We start from the raw sequence: 16743 nt of genomic DNA on the forward strand, positions 1-16743 counted from the left end.
AAAAGGTGTGCCACCTTATTGGTGCCATGCCATCCTCCCAGGGCCTCAGGGGTCTCCTGGTATTTTTCCATGCTGTGCCTGTTTTTTCTCACCCCCCCTCCCTTGGATTTTTTATATCTGTTATCTTGAGAGTGCCTGTGTAGTGTCCTAAAGGGAGTCAAACATCTCAAGCAGGTGTCAAATCCTGGGTTGCTTTCACTTTAAGGGATGAAAGGGTTTTTTTTCCCCATGGGAACATCTTTTGGCACAAAAAAAAGCCTAAGTGAGGGGGTGGGTGTTGAGTATATGTGCATCCTAACTCTACTATTGTAACCTGTCTTAAGCAATTATTGCCTGTTGTGATTATTTGCCTGTTCTTGCTCTCTTAGATTAGAACAAAACTTCTTATGGACTTTCTATTAAAGACTGCCTAAGGTCGTTTTATATATCTCATTGGAAATGCATCACGGGGTCATGACACAAAGTAGGGATATTAGACCCCAGCCAATAGGTGCCATTTACTCCTCCTTGGGATGTGCATGCTTTCAAGGCATGGTTGGTAATTATACATCTCCCTTTAATTAGGAAATTTTACTACCAATTTGAGTAAGACTAGGATGAAGCCCGTCAAGGTAAGGCAGTGCTCAGCATAAACGGAGATGCAAATTTAAACAAAAAGTGTGATATGTTAAAAACCTGTTAAAAGACCTGTACTGCCTAAATTATTGTACCATTTCAAAACTTTCAAAAACTCCGAACAATAATTTTTTTAAATGTTAGCCCTGCTCTTGACTTAATTAACTGTCTCACAGATAAATCTCTGGAACAAATGGGGTTTTGAAGCTCTTTGTAGGTTATGGCAAATTAAATATTTTAAAAAATGGATAAAGTTACCTGGAAAACAACTTGGAAAAACCAAGGACAAATGTAGGAGATTACAGTAAAATCTCTTCATGACAACTGCATATTTGTTGCTAAGGCAGAGAGCAATTTCTGCATTTACACCTCTGATTCACAATTTGCTTTGATTCAAGGGCTGGCAGACGTGGTGCAATTCCCACTGGCTCCCTTGCTATGTCCACCTCTCTTTCTCTCTTTTAACCTTGCTTCTTTTATTCTGAGCTGAATCCCTTCAAAATGACTAGAGTGTGCTGGGAAAAATACACCTCACACCACCTTTATTAAGACCACAGGTCTGCTGGTTTGTTGTAGAACAAATTGACTCATTCCAAATTTACTCATTTTCTTTCATTTCTTTTTCAGGATATCCACTGGCTCAGAACTGACCAGGAAATCCTCTTTTGCCAACATAATTTTCTTTGCTTATCAGACCTGAGAAAGTCTAGAGGACACATGATGCTGGTTACCTTGTCAAAAACTAAATCCATAGGAGCCTGGTCAGTTTCCAGACAGAGGAAGACCTGGATATCCCAAATCAACTAATCTAAACTTTAAGGCTACCATTCAGATCAGGAAGAGCAAAATCCTCAGCAATGCCCAACCTTCTTCTTTTTTTAATGTATTGCAAGAATTTTGTTACTTTTTAAATGCCACATAATAAATTCAGTAAACGTTATCTAAGCTAAAGTTGCACCTCCTTTTTTAAACAAAGGGATTAGGCCTTTCATAGCTGTGAATCAGTGTGAACAATCAGTGATAGGGTTGCCAGGGCTTCTGGTCCAGGTGGGGGTCCCCCCCCCTTTCCAGGCACACCTCCTTGCTTGAACTCACCCTCCAAACTCCCCCAAACCCACAAGAAAATAACATGTTGACTTCACACAGAAGTGCCATTGGCAAGCCAGGGACACTGGAGGGATGTTCTCATTTAGGGGCAAAACTCTATGGTTTGAAACAAATGTTACCATAGTTTTGTCCAAAAACCAGAGCTCACTTTACTTCTAGGGGACTTCAGAACATTGCAGCTCTCCTCCCCACTCCTGGAATGCTCCCACCAGCAGCATCACAGGACCTGGCAACTCTAATAGTGAGCTGATCAAATACAGATTGGATCAGAGTTAGACTTGAGTTCAGTAGCACTTTACAAACCAACAAGCTTTTGAAAGTCAAAGCTCTCTTTATCAGAGTAGCTCTTTTTATTACAAACCAACATGACTACTCTACTGAAACACAGATTGCACCAGTGATGTGTGCCAATGACAGTTTATGCACTGGGAACTTCACTGCCCCAGCTCCCGTATAGGAGTACAAATCGGGGGCAGATGAGGTGCACCAGGCCAAATGTTCCCCCGTGTGAGTGCAGGAAGAGGTGGGGCAGCCTGCCATGAATAAAACTCCAGCCTGCAGCTTGGCATGAAACTTCCAGTGCGTAAATGGTCAATGTGTTTCCATGCACCTATTTGCCTCTTCGTAAATCATCTCTTCCCCAAAGCAAAAAGCTTAGTGTGGCTTTTCATGCACCACATTGGAGTAAACAGTGGTCTGAAAAAAAGCTCAGGGACACCACTTTTGTGATGCCTGGATAATTCAACTGACTTTTCTTTCCAAAGGAAGCGTAACAATTTAGATAAAGAAGAGAATGCCATCTATTCTTTATCTAAATTGTTGTGCTTCCTTTGGAAAGAAAAGTCAGGGTACTACTAGAATGGAATTACTAGTCACCACCACCAAATATTCTCAGTCTACAAGTAAAGAATGTCAAATTCTGAAAGGGTTCGAATGGATTACTTCATCAATCTTATAGAAAAGGAAGTCTGACTTGCTTGTTCCCCTGTTGGCTACAGCCAGAATTGCATTAAAATAACTGGAAAGACGTTCAGTTGGCTGAAGCATGACGCTATCTTCTAGCTACCACCCCCGAAAAAAATATTTTTGTCCCCTCATTCCCTCGTCTCTTGGTGGCCCTGTCAACCTGGAGTGTTGACTAGCATTTGTGAAACCAGAGGGATCAAAAAGGAAACTTCTTAAGGGTTAAACAAGAGGCCAGCTGTTTGGACCACCCAGTTTTGTACCCCATTTCCAACACCGGCCTGAAGATGAGCATGGAGGCAATAATTCTGTCCCAGTTCTTTGACTCCTAACGTTTTGGCACTCAGAGTGCTACTGCTTCGGAACATGCATGAAGCATTCGTGACAGGCATTCCAGAGCTGTGAATGAATTTATCTGATCATCTAAAGCAGGGCCATCATGCTATATAATGTGGCAGAAAATGCTACACCTGATAATATTTTATTTTCCAATCATTTCTTCACAGCAGTAGGCCAGAGCAGGTCAAACCGTAAAACTGATAAAACTTCCCAGGTCAGGTTCTCACACTGATCTGTAAAGCACAGGGACTCTGAAGTCTCGTTGCCCATGACAGCTTACTTCCACTTTGTCTACCACAATCTGACAGGGTCTGACCTCTGTGCCAGTGATGTTGGCTACATAACAGCAGCAGATATTCCCATTCTCAAGAAACTCATAAGATGCTTAACTTTAGTTCTCACTTGAGAGACAGCTTAGAAAGGAGGTTTCAGAAACCCTTTTAAGTATTTCTTTTCAACTGCAATAAGAGCGGCATGGCCACAGAAACTACCTGACCTCAGACCAAGACATTTAAGAAGCCCTTATATCACACTTCCTACAGGCCTCAGAAGAAAACTTGATTCTGTATGGAACCCAAATGAGTTGTCTTTGTGATCGCCTGCCCATTTCCCCAAAATGTTTCAGTCTGTCTGCTTACAAATTCAGTGGAATTAAAAACTAAGCACAAGACACACATATACAGGAGGGTGGGGGCAGAAGCTTCAGCCTAGTTATTATAGGAGAAAGAAGCTGACTTGTCTTTTAATTTCTTTGCTGCAGTCCTCATCTTCTGTGATCTTGGAGCCCAGGAAAATAAAATCTATGACTACCTCCATTTCTTCCCCATCTATTTGCCAGAAGGCTATAGATTAGAAACCAGATAAAGTCCATGGTTTTGGTACTAATCTTCAAAGCCCTAAGTGATCTGGGACCAGTGTATCTACAGGACCACCTTTTCACTATGCCCTCCAAGGATCATTGGACCAAAACCTGTTGAGGATCCCTGGCCCAAAGGAATTGAAAGTGCCCTTAGCCAAGGCTTTTCCAACCTTAGCCCTGGCTGGTGGAATGCTCTGTCAAGAGAGATCAGGGCCCTGTGGAACCTTAACCAGTTCTGCAGGGCCTGCAAGACAGAGCTGTTCCACCAGGCAAATGGTCAGGGCCCTGACATACCTCCAAGAAACACTGACCTCACTGCCATGAATTGAGAGTGGATTGTTTTAAACATTGGACCTCCCCAATCAAAACCTGAATTAGTTGAAGGCTACATAAGCAGAATGGTTTGATTATATTTATATTGATACTAAGATTTTACTGTTTATTCTGTTATTACCCGCACTGAGCGTAGGAAGGGCAGGTTATGAAAATAAAGATTATTATTTATTATTAAAGGAAGCACATTTCCTTGGAAAGGGAAGGAACCGGGGGGGGGGGGGGGTTAAATTACAGCCTCTGAATTTCAGGGTAGCTCCAGGAGGCTCTTCATTGACTCCCCTACAAATTTCAAAATGATTGGCCCTGGTTAAGGCCAGTCTTACCTCCTTTAGTCCAGGGATCCTAAACTTGTTTTGCTCAGAAGATCTTAATACCTCTTGGGGACACACTGGAATATGTGGTCTCATAGATATGCAGTCCCAGGTAACTTAGGGATTTAAATGTTAATAGCAAAACCTTAAACCTGATCCTACCTCCAATGTGGAGCCAATGAAGCTGGAAGAGTACTGGTGTCATATGTGCCTTCCACTGGGTCCCCATGAGTACCCATACTGCTGCATTTTGAACCAGTTGGAGTTTGCAGTGCGGTCTCCAGGGAAGCCCTGAATAGACCAAGTTGCAGAAGTCAAGTCTAGAGGTGACTGTTGCATGGATCACTCTGGCTAAGTTTGATGCTGAGAGGTAGGGTAAAAGTTGTTGTATAGATGGAAAATGCTGGCCAAGCAATGTTTATGATCTAGGTGTCCATTGAAAGGGAGGCACCAGACTCATGCCCAGACTCCTGACAGAAGACACCAGTGTTAGTATCAAAAGCCAGAAGATGTGCCAACTGTCTCTTTGCATACCTACCCAGGCAGAGGATCTCCATCTTGGCTGGATTCAACTTTAGTTGACTATGCCTGAGTAAGTATAACACAGCCTCCAGGCATATGGCCAGAAAATCTGGCGGCATTGACAGATGGCTGTCTGTTAACAGGAATTAATGTTAAGGTTTGTGTTGATATGAGGAAGGTAGCAAAAGGTGGCCTTTTGACACTGAATCCACATTTAAGCAAAGAATTCTAAGCAGGTCTAATTAGATATAAGCCTCATATTATTCAATGAAGGCTATTCTCAGGAAAGTATTATAAGGATTGTGTGCAGAAATAGACAACCAGAACAATAAAATGAAAGAGCTTCATGATGAATTGTGTGTGTGGGAGGGGGAGGAATCTTCAAAGGTAACCCCTCAGCACTGAAATATGACAAATTATATTTAAACCAACTTTATCTCAGCATTAGTTTTCTGTGATAATTCACTGAAAAGCAAGCAGCGCCAAAAGCATTTATAGATCCATCAGTACGGGTAATCATTGGTGATTTAATTACAGATTTTCAGATTTAAAATGTAAGTCTTTAATAAAATATGGGTCTTTAATAAGATTTTAATTTGATCAACTGTCTGGACCAGACTATTTGGTGGCTGACTTGGAGCCTCTTACATGGGAGGGAGAAAAGACAGGCAGAAAGCAAATGACAGTTGCTAGGCAACAAACCATGGGCCACACTAGAAGCAAACATTTGATGGCATAGAGGAAGAGAAGAACAATCATCTGCTTAGGCCTGGAGGGGTAACACTTACTGTACCATTCAATTGCCTGGTTCCTTGTCTGGGAGAGGACGTTAAGCCAGTTACCTCCCCGCTGTCATAAGCAAGATTTGAACAGTGCAACATCAAGAGGCACTTCTGTTTAGTTCCTGAATAAAGAGCACAAACAGAAGGATGTGATAAGGCTTCTACCCCAGACATCTCCTACATAGGGCCACAAAGCAGGAACCAACAATCCCTGCGATTAAAACAGTCTTACAATATAGCATCTTGCCAAGATAGAAGAAAAAGCAGACATCCACTTTCTTTGATGATTGTTGAGGCAGAAAGCAACAAAAGAAAGACCATCCTAAGCAGATCTACTTTGAAGCAAGTCCTGTTTCATTCAATGGAACTGAAGGGAAATTACTGTGCCCCACACAACTTCCAATTGTTTCTGGACAGCCACAGCCATCTGGTTCTTTGCCCAACCCCTTCTGAGTTGATTCATTGTACAGCAGCAGGCAAAGCTGGTATGATACAACATGATGTGCATATGTTGCAACTGAGTGGATAGGTTGTAGGACTGTAGAGACTCCAGTCCAAACCTGCAGTAGGCCTACAGGGTAATCTTGGGCCAGCCCTTCTCTCTCAGCCCTATTTACTTCACAGAGTTCTATGAAGGTAAAATATCAGAGGGGAGTTCAAAGTTTTGCAGCACTACACACATTGGAGGATGTCAGGACAAACAGTTCCGCAGGGCCTGCAAAAGGGAGCTCCTCCACCAGGCATTTGGTTGAGATTGACAGGTGCCATCACTTCCCAAGGGCCCTCCTCCTTAGCCCCCTCCTGTGGCACCCACCATAACTCCGCCCAAGCCACTGGGCTATCAGTATGAGTTAATTTAATGTTTCCCACATTTTTTCTACTGTTCCATGTTGCTTGTTGTTTCACTTCTTTCATTATTGTTAATCTAAGTCATCTGTATGGTTTCTGTTCTGTTTTATGTGAACCGCCCTGAGCCTTCAGGAAGGGCAGCACATACATACAAACAAACAAACAAACAAACATACATACATACAATAAAAGATGATACAATTTCAACAACATTTATTTCTCTATTCATTACTAATTAGAGAAATGAGAAGAACTGTTTTTTTTTTAATATCCTGCTTTTCTCTCTGCAACAGACACCCTGTGAGGTAGGTAAGGTTGAGTGAGCTCTGACAGAGCTGCCCCAAGAGAATAGCTCTAAGAGAACTGTGACTAGCCCAAGGGCACCCAGTTGGCTGCAAGTGGTGGGGAATCAAACCCAGTTATCCAGGTTAGAGTCCACTGTTCTTGACAGTTACACCACAATTCCTCACAAATAAACCATCCTTATAGTGCCCTCCTAAAAGCTTCTTATGATAGCTCTCCTCACCTCCTCAGGGAGTCCATTTTAGAAGGTGGAAACCGCAATACAAGATGCAAAGGATCTTGTAGAGACACTAACAACCAGATGATATGGTAGCAACCATAAGATGGCAGGTGACCTATGGAGACATACAGAGTAAATGAATTCTTCACCTATTTGATTATGTAAGCCCTATTTTATCAATACTTTTTAATATTGCAGATTATTGGCTCTAATTATTATATACTATTTGTTAGCTGCCCTGTGAACTACTTCATTTGACAGGCAAGGCAGAAGTATTTTAATTAACTAATTAACAAAGAAAAGAAATGCATACTACAACACAAGCCTCAGAGTACAATAACTTGATAAATTGACATGGATACATAGCCTTTGTGAATCAGGATTTTAATCACAACAGCCGATTAGGGGGAATCCTAGACTACAACTTACAGCTCTCTTTGATTAATCAGACATCAGTGCTGTTAGCACAGTACATAACAATAGGAAGAAGGGAAGGAAGGAGTTAGTTTCCTTACTGAAAGATCAGCTGAAGGCTGATCCATTGTGAATAAAGGCACAGCAGAGAAAGTAAAGCTTTCTGAATGAGGCAAGGAACAACTTTAAAGTACCTCCTTTCTCAATCCCACTCTAATAGTAGCAATTACTCAGCACTGGATCTGAGAGACAGCTGAGATGCATACACTTTCCTCCCTGAAATGACACCAACTTGTGAAGAAAATTACAATTCTCTTTTTTCCCCTGTTTCTGTAGCATAAACAAAACTCAACAAGACTCTATAATAATAACAACAAGAGCCGGATGATCAGGCAGAACTGATGCTGAAAAGCCGCTTCCTAGTTCGTCAAAGAGCTACCAAGAATAAGCTAGACCAATGTTTGCAGAGCATCTCTCTCACACATTCACACAGAGCTCCATGTAATTCATATACTCCACAAGTGTTGCAATCTTTTAGGTCTCAAAATGAGCCACTATTCTGGACATGCCTTTTTCCTGAACAGAATCATGCAGAGGCATAAGTATGGGGCTTTCTTTGTCTTCCTATACAGAAAGAGATAGATCTAACTCCAGAAGTACTGTAGAACAGGGGTAGTCAATCTGTGGTAGTCAACCTGCGTTTTCTGGCAGGGGATCATGGGAATTGTAGTCCATGAGCATCTGGAGGACCACAGGTTGACTCCCCCTGCTGTAGAACTCGAATCTAACACTTTTACTACAGCCCAATGCAGCTACCATCCTGGAAATAGCTACATGGAGAGTGATGTCTTGCATCAGACCACTAGCCTAGACAGTTCAGTACAGGCAGTGTCTTTCCAAGGACTTAGAGGCAAAAAAAGGTCTCTTCCAACCCCTACTATCTGAGAGTCTTTAACAGAAGATTCTATCTGGCATCCTTTGTAGGCAGGCACTCTGCCATTGAGCGACAGCATCTTCCTTGTGGGTGTGTTCCTACTTGGAGCAGGAGGTGTAGTAGTAGTAGTCAAGTCAGATTTTATTGCATGTAGCCATAGGCCATTACAATACAAAAGGAAAATATAAAAGGATTTAAAACATTTCAAATCAGTAATAAAAAGAATGTGCAATCTCAGACAACAATCACTTAACGTGTAGTAGTAGGAGAAGAGTTGTTATTATACTCTGCTGTTCTCTACCCAAAGTTGTTTCAAAATCTGTTCCACTTAATAGTTCTGGTAAGGCCTTGGAGGAGGAGCGTGTCTCAAGGGTTAAGTGCCATTCAGCGCTGAACACCCACTTCCCTCTGAAGCTTGGAGGCTGCAAATCCCTGCCCCTGCCTCTGCCGGTGAGTTCGGTAACAGCTGCCTGCAGCCTTTCCATGTCCTGGGATGGGGAGGCAGTCTGCAGAGTTCTGCCACTCCACTCCCCTAATCTAGCACCGGTTGTAATCCTGAATGAAGAAGAAGAAGAAGAAGAGTTGGTTCTTATATGCCGCTTTTCTCTACCCGAAGGAGGCTCAAAGCGGCTTACAGTCGCCTTCCCTTTCCTCTCCCCACAACAGACACCCTGTGAGGTGGGTGAGGCTGAGAGAGCCCTGATACCACTGCTCGGTCAGAACAGTTTTATCAGTGCTATGGTGAGCCCAAGGCCACCCAGCTGGCTGCATGTGGGGGAGTGCAGAATAGAACCTGGCATGGCAGGTTCTTTATTTTATTAATTTGTTATTACATCTGGAAAGTAATCATTATTTCAAATCCAAGACTGGGTAAAAGTGGCAGACATAGACATGAGTTCAGCATCCTCTCTCCCTGGGACCCTTTAAATTGCATCTCCATCCTCACTAATTGTCAGTGTGGTGGCCCACTGTTTAAGGTACAGGATTGGTCCTATCAATGGTTATTTGGTTCTTATATCCAATTTGTACCTTATGGTCAATTTTCAGGACATATCTCAGGCCTCTAAGAGGTTTTATCTGTTATCCCTAAATGGTTTGGCTGGGAAAGGATTGAAGAATCAGCTGCCTTTGATTTCTAAACTTGGAGATCAGGAAACCTGACCTCAGTTTCAAACTACAAGTGAAATAAATCAGTTCCTGAAGGAAGAATATCGGCATGGTTAGAAAAGTGAAGGAAAAAATAAACAAGTAGCAGCAGCATCTTATATGTCGGATTTAAGCCATCTTCTTGTTATCGTTCAGCAGAACACTTATTACATCTTGACTGGCAAAGAATTGCCTATAATCTCCTCTCTTCCTCTCAAAGCAGCATTTTATTTATATGCACTTGCAGTACAATCATAACAACTGACAACATGATCCTTTCTATGCATCAAAGCAATTGGGATTTTAAAAACCCTTTTAAAACATAGCCATTTTGAATTTATTATATGCCAGAACTCTGACGTTAATTCTTAAAATAATTCCTGCAATACTGTAAAAATTAATGACCTTTTTAATGCCAAAGAACAACCACTCCGTATTATAATTTTAACATCAGATCCCATTACAAAAAAAAAAATCTTTATTTACAATACTGCTTTTGTTGAGATGAACATACAGCTCTCAGCTTTACTGTCACATTGTAATTATTTTTGCAACATCTGAACCAGAAACTTCTGATCTTTTGTGACACATTTTATGCTAAGTTCTTGCAGAGTATTTAGTATTTCTGCATTGTGTGAATATAACAGCCTTGCTGGATCAGACCAGCAGCCCATCTAGTCCAGCATCCTATATCACACAATAACTAACTGGTTACTCTAAAAGGCCAACTAGTTATGTTCTGACACTGGCATTCAGAGGCTGACTGCCTCTAAATGTGGAGGTTCTTTTCAATCACCATAGCTAGTAATCACTGGTAGGCCTCTCCTCCAGGAATCTACCTAATCCCTTTAAAAGCAGTCTATGCTTTTGACCAGCACTACACCCTCTAGCAGCAAATTCCACATTTTAATCACTTGTTGTGTAAAGAAGAATTTCCTTTTATCAGCCCTGTACCTCTTGCCTACCTTATTGGATGTCCCTGCGTTCTCTTTGTCCATTTTCTCTACCCAATCAATAATGTTATAAACATCTATTATGACGGCCCCCCATGTCATCTTTTTTCTAAACTGAATAGTGCTGGACTCTTAGGCCTTTTCTCATAGGAAAGTTTCTTAAATCCCTTAATCGTTTTGGCTGCCCTCCCCTATGCTTCTTCCAGCTCTGTAATGTCTTTTTTGTGATACAGTGACCAGAATTGCAGTGTTCCAAATGAGACCACATCATAGATCTATGAAGTACTATAGCACTGGCTGACTCATAACATTCCCCAGAATAGAGTTTGCCTTTTCACTGCTCCAGCACCATGGGTTGACATTTTCATTAAGCGATCCACCACCAACCCAACATCGCTTTTTCCCTCAGTTTCAGCAAGTTCAGATCCCCAGTATAATGTACTTCAAATTGGGATTGTTTTGTACCAGTGTGAAACACTACATGGACAGTTACCCTGTGATAGAAAGTTTTCATTGCCATTATGACTGAATTCATACCTTATGGCAGCCTTTCTCTTGACGGCCCTGGAAGGGCTTCCCTTATATATATAAAAACTCCCATATTGACCCACCCTCTCCTCCAAAAATGGCCAATGATGGGCCTGGGGAGGGTGGGAATGGGAGGAGCACCAGGTGGGTGTTTACACAGCTATTCTGCATGATCATGCTATTTCTGGGGTTTCTCGAAGCCTGAAGAATGTTTCATGGGTTTCTCAATGGTAGAAAGGTTGAGAATGGCTGCTTTATTGCTATGGCACAATACCTACAGAAAAACAAGGAACCTATCCAAGGAAACATTATTGTTCTAACAATATATATGTAAGTTTAATACAATACGTTGCATTAATAATTTCCATTTTCAATATCTTCTTCAGTGGTTGAGTCCTCCAATATAAGATTTTTGTAACAACAGTGAAAGTTAGTCAATGTGGAAAAATCCTACAGTATTTCCTTATATTAGTGTTTTAATAATATTAATAGGCCACTGTGAACCTTCCTTTTTTCGTGTTGTAATCTTATCGTGATATGCCACAATACCTTGCAAACAACTGTCCTCTATACAGTCTGTCTCAACGCAGTGTTAATGACGTATGGATAGGTCCACCAAGGTTCGTAAGATAAATACTGACAAAAGCTGATACTGTGATAAATTTGTTACCAGGACTATTTCTTAATGTTTTCTGTTGGCAGCATAATAGGGCTATCCTTTTGGAATCTAATGACCCAGGAAGCCTGTATAGCCATATCAGAGATCAGCATGGTCAGGCACCTGCTGAAATCCAACTGGAGTCTTTCCCATTTCTCAACAAGATAAATGCCTGGAAGCACAGGAGGCAGTGTGTGTGTGGAGGTGTGCATTTTCAAAGAAAAGATTTTGCAGGTTCTGTTTTAACAGAAGGGCCTCTGGTAGCTCTGGAGGTTTCCAAACTCTTCTCAAATTATGGCACTCAGCCAAGGTGTTTATTGATAGATTCTTTGCTTGGTTAATTTCACTTTGCACGGTGTTTCCTGACATGATGTAAAAATTAATTTAATGTGGCTAGATAGCCCCCAATGGAGACATATGCCTGCATAAAGAGAACCAACACTGGTCTAACACTGGAGAAAGTAGAAACACTGATCACTGCACAGATTTCCCTGTAGCTGCCATGAAACAGAGGAAAAGGAGAATCTGCAGAGAGCAGGAAGCCAGATAAGATGAGTTTGACAGAGTCAGGCTATTCCAGAGAACCTGTCCCAATTGTATGATTATTGGTATGTGTGTGCCCTGACCTGGATAGCCCAGGCAAGCCCGATCACTTCTGATGTCATAAGCTAAGCAGTGCTGACCCTGGCTAGTATTTGGGTGGGAGACCTCCAAGGATTTGGGTGGTAGCTCCTCCAAGGAACACACAAGAAATGGCAAACTACCTCTGAATGTTCCTTGCCTGGCTGCCAGACAATCCTCAAATCTCTTGGCTACACTACACAAGACATAAATAAATGTGTGTGCATGTAATATTAAAAACAGTGGGCATGATCTAGCCAAAATTAGGCATCTCTAAGTCCCATCAAATTCAGTGGAATGGTCAATGAGTCGTAATGACACAGTTGAGTGCTTAACTTCGATTGGACTGCACTCAACTACACTTTTAGAAGTATTCTTTTCCATGAAAAGATAATAAATGTTTCATTATATATCTTTGTAGCTTAGACTTATGTTGCCTATCCTTTTTACTTTTTTTAGTTAGAAAAAGACCTTTTCTCTTGCCCTTGTTTCCCACATGCGCCAGTAGGCACCAAGTGGCTATCCTGGCTCTTCACCCTTTAGAACCAGGGACATCAAATATGGTTGATCTCATGGGGAAATTTTTATTTATTTATGAGTTTTATAAACTACCCCTCCCTTTAAAGGTTCGAGGAAGTGAATTCTGAGAACAAGTAGCAGGTGCCACGGCAACAGTATGCTATGGGAGCTGGGGCCAGTTACAAAATGTTGGTAGGCTCTACAAAATGCCAGAATGTTCCAAGCCAAATAATCTTCTATGATGGAGGCAGCTATACCCAAATGGAAGTTCCTTGCAGAAATTAAGTTGATAACTCCCTGGCCCATTCCGCACAGATTCATTGTAGCAGGAGTGTGGCAAATTGTAATCGCTACTAAAATGCAGTTATGCACAACGTCGTACACAATCTGCCACACTCCTGAAACAGTCCCGCTAGAAGTGCTTCGTTGTAGCGCTTCCAGGGAAATCCCCAAAAGTGGATTCTGGAAAGCGCTACACTCTTGCATCCAATCTGCAACACTAGCAAAAAAGTTCTGTACGTTACCATTGTTGCGGTTTCAGCAAAGTCCCTCCCCCTGGCTGTCTCCTCTGATCTTCCGGCGAAGCGATCGCCATTTTTTTTTTCTCGGAATGAGAACCGGTGAGCCTTCATTCACCCAGCGAGGCTTCCCCGGCTGCAGTCCCTCCACAGAGCTGTTTTAAGGCACCAAGCACCACACAGCCCCATTTGCTGGTTCCCTTTATTTTCGGCTGAAAATCTCGCCCGTGCACGGGGGGGGTTTCACTCGGGGGGAGCATGGCAACGATGAAACGGCAGCTCACATGCCACCTGCCAGCTAGATGGGTCTCTCCATTGCAACGAATCAATGCAGATTCGTTGCAGCGTGTGTTTTTTTTTTTAACCTGCCTTAAAGAGAAAGGGTTTTTTCGGGAGCATGATAACAGCCGCCCATTGGCTGCTCATTTGATTGACAGCCAGGGGCGGGACAAAGCTCGGCAAATATCGCTTCCTGGATAGCGATTTTTGCCGAGACCGGAAACCTGTGGGAAACTATTGAAACGCAACTAGATTCCACTACAAAGGCAGGTATGCATAACGATGAATTCCACTATTTTAAATTGCGTTTTTTCTTTCTGTGATCAATTTGCCACATTGATCCCGGTTCGGAATGGGCCCCTGTTTCTTCCTAAGTCAGCCATTGAGGCTTCAAGAAACCCCAATATTAAGGGGTTTAATATTCAGTCAGCTTTGCTGGAGCCATTCTACCATTGCTCCCAGACACCTGGCCAAGGATTTGGGTGAGGTATTCAGCTGGCCACTCATTAACAGATAGAGCAGGGTGTCATCCATGCATTGGTGACACCCTAGCCCATATCTCTGGACAAACTGAGCTACAGGGTGCATAGCTGAATAGAACTGGGGAAAGAATTGTGCCTTGCAGCACTCCACACTGGAGTTTGGAGCGGCACAATTATTCTTCTCCGATGGTGACCCTTTGTTGAAGATCAGCCACTGCAAGCCTGACCCCCATATCCCTGCATTGGTGATGAGGTGAGGTAAAAGCTCATGGTCTGCTATGTCGAACACTGCTGTGAGGACTAATAACACAAGCAGCACCAACCCACCTCAATCCAGGTGTCTTCGGAGACCATCTGTTATGGTGACCAGAGCCATTTCCACCTCATGGCAAAGTCAGAAACAGAAGTGGAATTGTTTCAGTACCGATGTTCTATGTGAATGTTCAAAAATGTTTTATGTAAACTGCCCAGAGCTGTAGGGAAAAAAGGGATGGATGGATGGATGGATGGATGGATGGATGGATGGATGGATGGATGGATGGATGGATGGATGGATGGATGGATAGGGTGTGCCTTTAATTGGTCCTCAGCTGCCTGCTCAAGCTCCTTCCTCAGAAATGCCCGATGTGAGTCAGGGCAGTAGCTGGTCCAATGATGGATTCTTCAATAGAGGTTGGCCCACTTCCTCCTTCAGCCTCCCTGGGAAAGTCCCTGAGGACAGGGACATATTTTTTATATCTTGGATGGGCCTCCCAACCCTCTCACCAACCCTTTTCAGGAGCCATGAGGGACAGGGGTCAAAGGGACAAGTGGCCGGCCTCACTGAAGCTAGCAATCTATGTATATCAGTGTTTACTTCACATTTTCTGAGCTTTTCTCAAAAACAGCAGTTGACTCAGCAAGTTATCTTGGCTTTATGCACTTACTAAACACCTTTACAAACTGGTAATACAGTTGTTTCTAATTAGTTAAAGTCACCAGAAAATTCTGAAGTGCAACATGTATAAGGATGGGTAGGAACTGTGAACACTCTTGTGTGTTGATTTAAAAGGATGGGGATTTGAGATATATGTGGGCAAGTTAATTCCTCTTTCCAAATCTTGTAGATGGTATTCTGTTAATTTTAGATCAGAAGACACAACTGAGCGTTGTAATGTGTCTGACTGAAATCTTTTAAAAAGCAAAACAAAAAACCAAAAAAAACAGATTTTTTTCAAAAATTGTTTGGCAGCATGTGCTACCATAGTACAAAGATTTTCCCTGTGTGGCTAAAAACAACTTGTGTGTATACAAGAAATTGTTTCAAAACAATATGTTCATTTTTAAAGGCATCTGTTAAGCAGAGCTTCTATCTGAAAGTTAATATTTATGTTTGACCTCACTTCATAACATGTTGTGGATGACTCTGCCTCTTAATGTAGACATTTTGTGACTGTGTCCACCAGACTATGTAAGAGCTCCAAAGGTGCCCATAAGCTCAAAAATAGCTTGGGACCCCTAAAGTAAAGGAAAGTCAAGATGCTTTGGGGGAAAAAAGCCAGCACATAAAAAGAAATACTTTGGTAGGCACCATATCAGGAACAACTGCCCTACTGAATTCAGCACTCTTGCAAGATTCTTTAGGTGGGGATTATGGCTGTTTGTCACAAAATGTTTTCAATTTGATTTCCTTGGCAAGGAGATAGGAAGCCAAAGAACCAAGGTTATGATGTAATCCTTCAAATTATTATTAGATGTCACTATAACACTCTTATAGTGCTTTCTATACAAAATAAACCAAAATTGTTTCTGCATGACAAAGTCAACAATTCTACAACAGCACCTGGTGATGGACTACTAACATTACAACACACCATTAAAACTTCATATAGGCAATGGAGCACTGGGAACATGCCATATTAGACAGGATTCATGCTCAAATCATGCTTGCTAACCAATAACAAAGGGATCTTTACCATATCATTTAATCTTGAGGATTCAGTAAAATGCCATTTTGAGGTAGAGTACAACATGAATTTCATTGACATTATTTACATAAGTGTTGAAACAATAAAATCTACAATATAGAATAATTTAAATTAGCAAGCTAAAACTAGAGAAAAACAAGATAGTATCAATTGGTATTGAGTTCTGGTCTTCTGAAAGTGAGGGGCAGTGGTAGGGAGGCCCAGTTAGATGTCTTAGATGTTTGTCCGCTGGCCTCAACCAAAAGCCTGGCAGAAGAGCTCTGCCTTGCAAGTGCTGTGGAACTTAATAAGCTTTGTCGGGGCCCTGATCTCGATAGGAAGCTTGAAGCCAAGAGTACCAGTTTGTGTCCGGGGATTGTCAGCCAATTGTCATTGGCTGACATTAGTGCTCTCCAGGGGATGTATTCAGTTAATATGGCCTTTAATGTTAGTACCAGAACCCTGAAAAAATTGTAATTCAACTGGGAGTCAGTGCAGCTGCCATAGGACTGGCCTTATATGGGATATCCATGATCTTT

At 42.1% G+C, this 16743-nt stretch overlaps 1 protein-coding gene across 8 annotated transcripts in view; it reads right to left on the bottom strand.

The window, feature by feature from the left end:
- The window catches only part of CCDC85A (coiled-coil domain containing 85A), a 169528-nt gene that overhangs the window by 52734 nt on the left and 100051 nt on the right, over nt 1-16743 (bottom strand). The gene's annotated exons all lie outside the window — the stretch shown is intronic.

Source organism: Paroedura picta, chromosome 1 (genome assembly GCF_049243985.1).
Source record: "Paroedura picta isolate Pp20150507F chromosome 1, Ppicta_v3.0, whole genome shotgun sequence".
In the NCBI taxonomy this organism is placed as follows: domain Eukaryota; kingdom Metazoa; phylum Chordata; class Lepidosauria; order Squamata; family Gekkonidae; genus Paroedura; species Paroedura picta.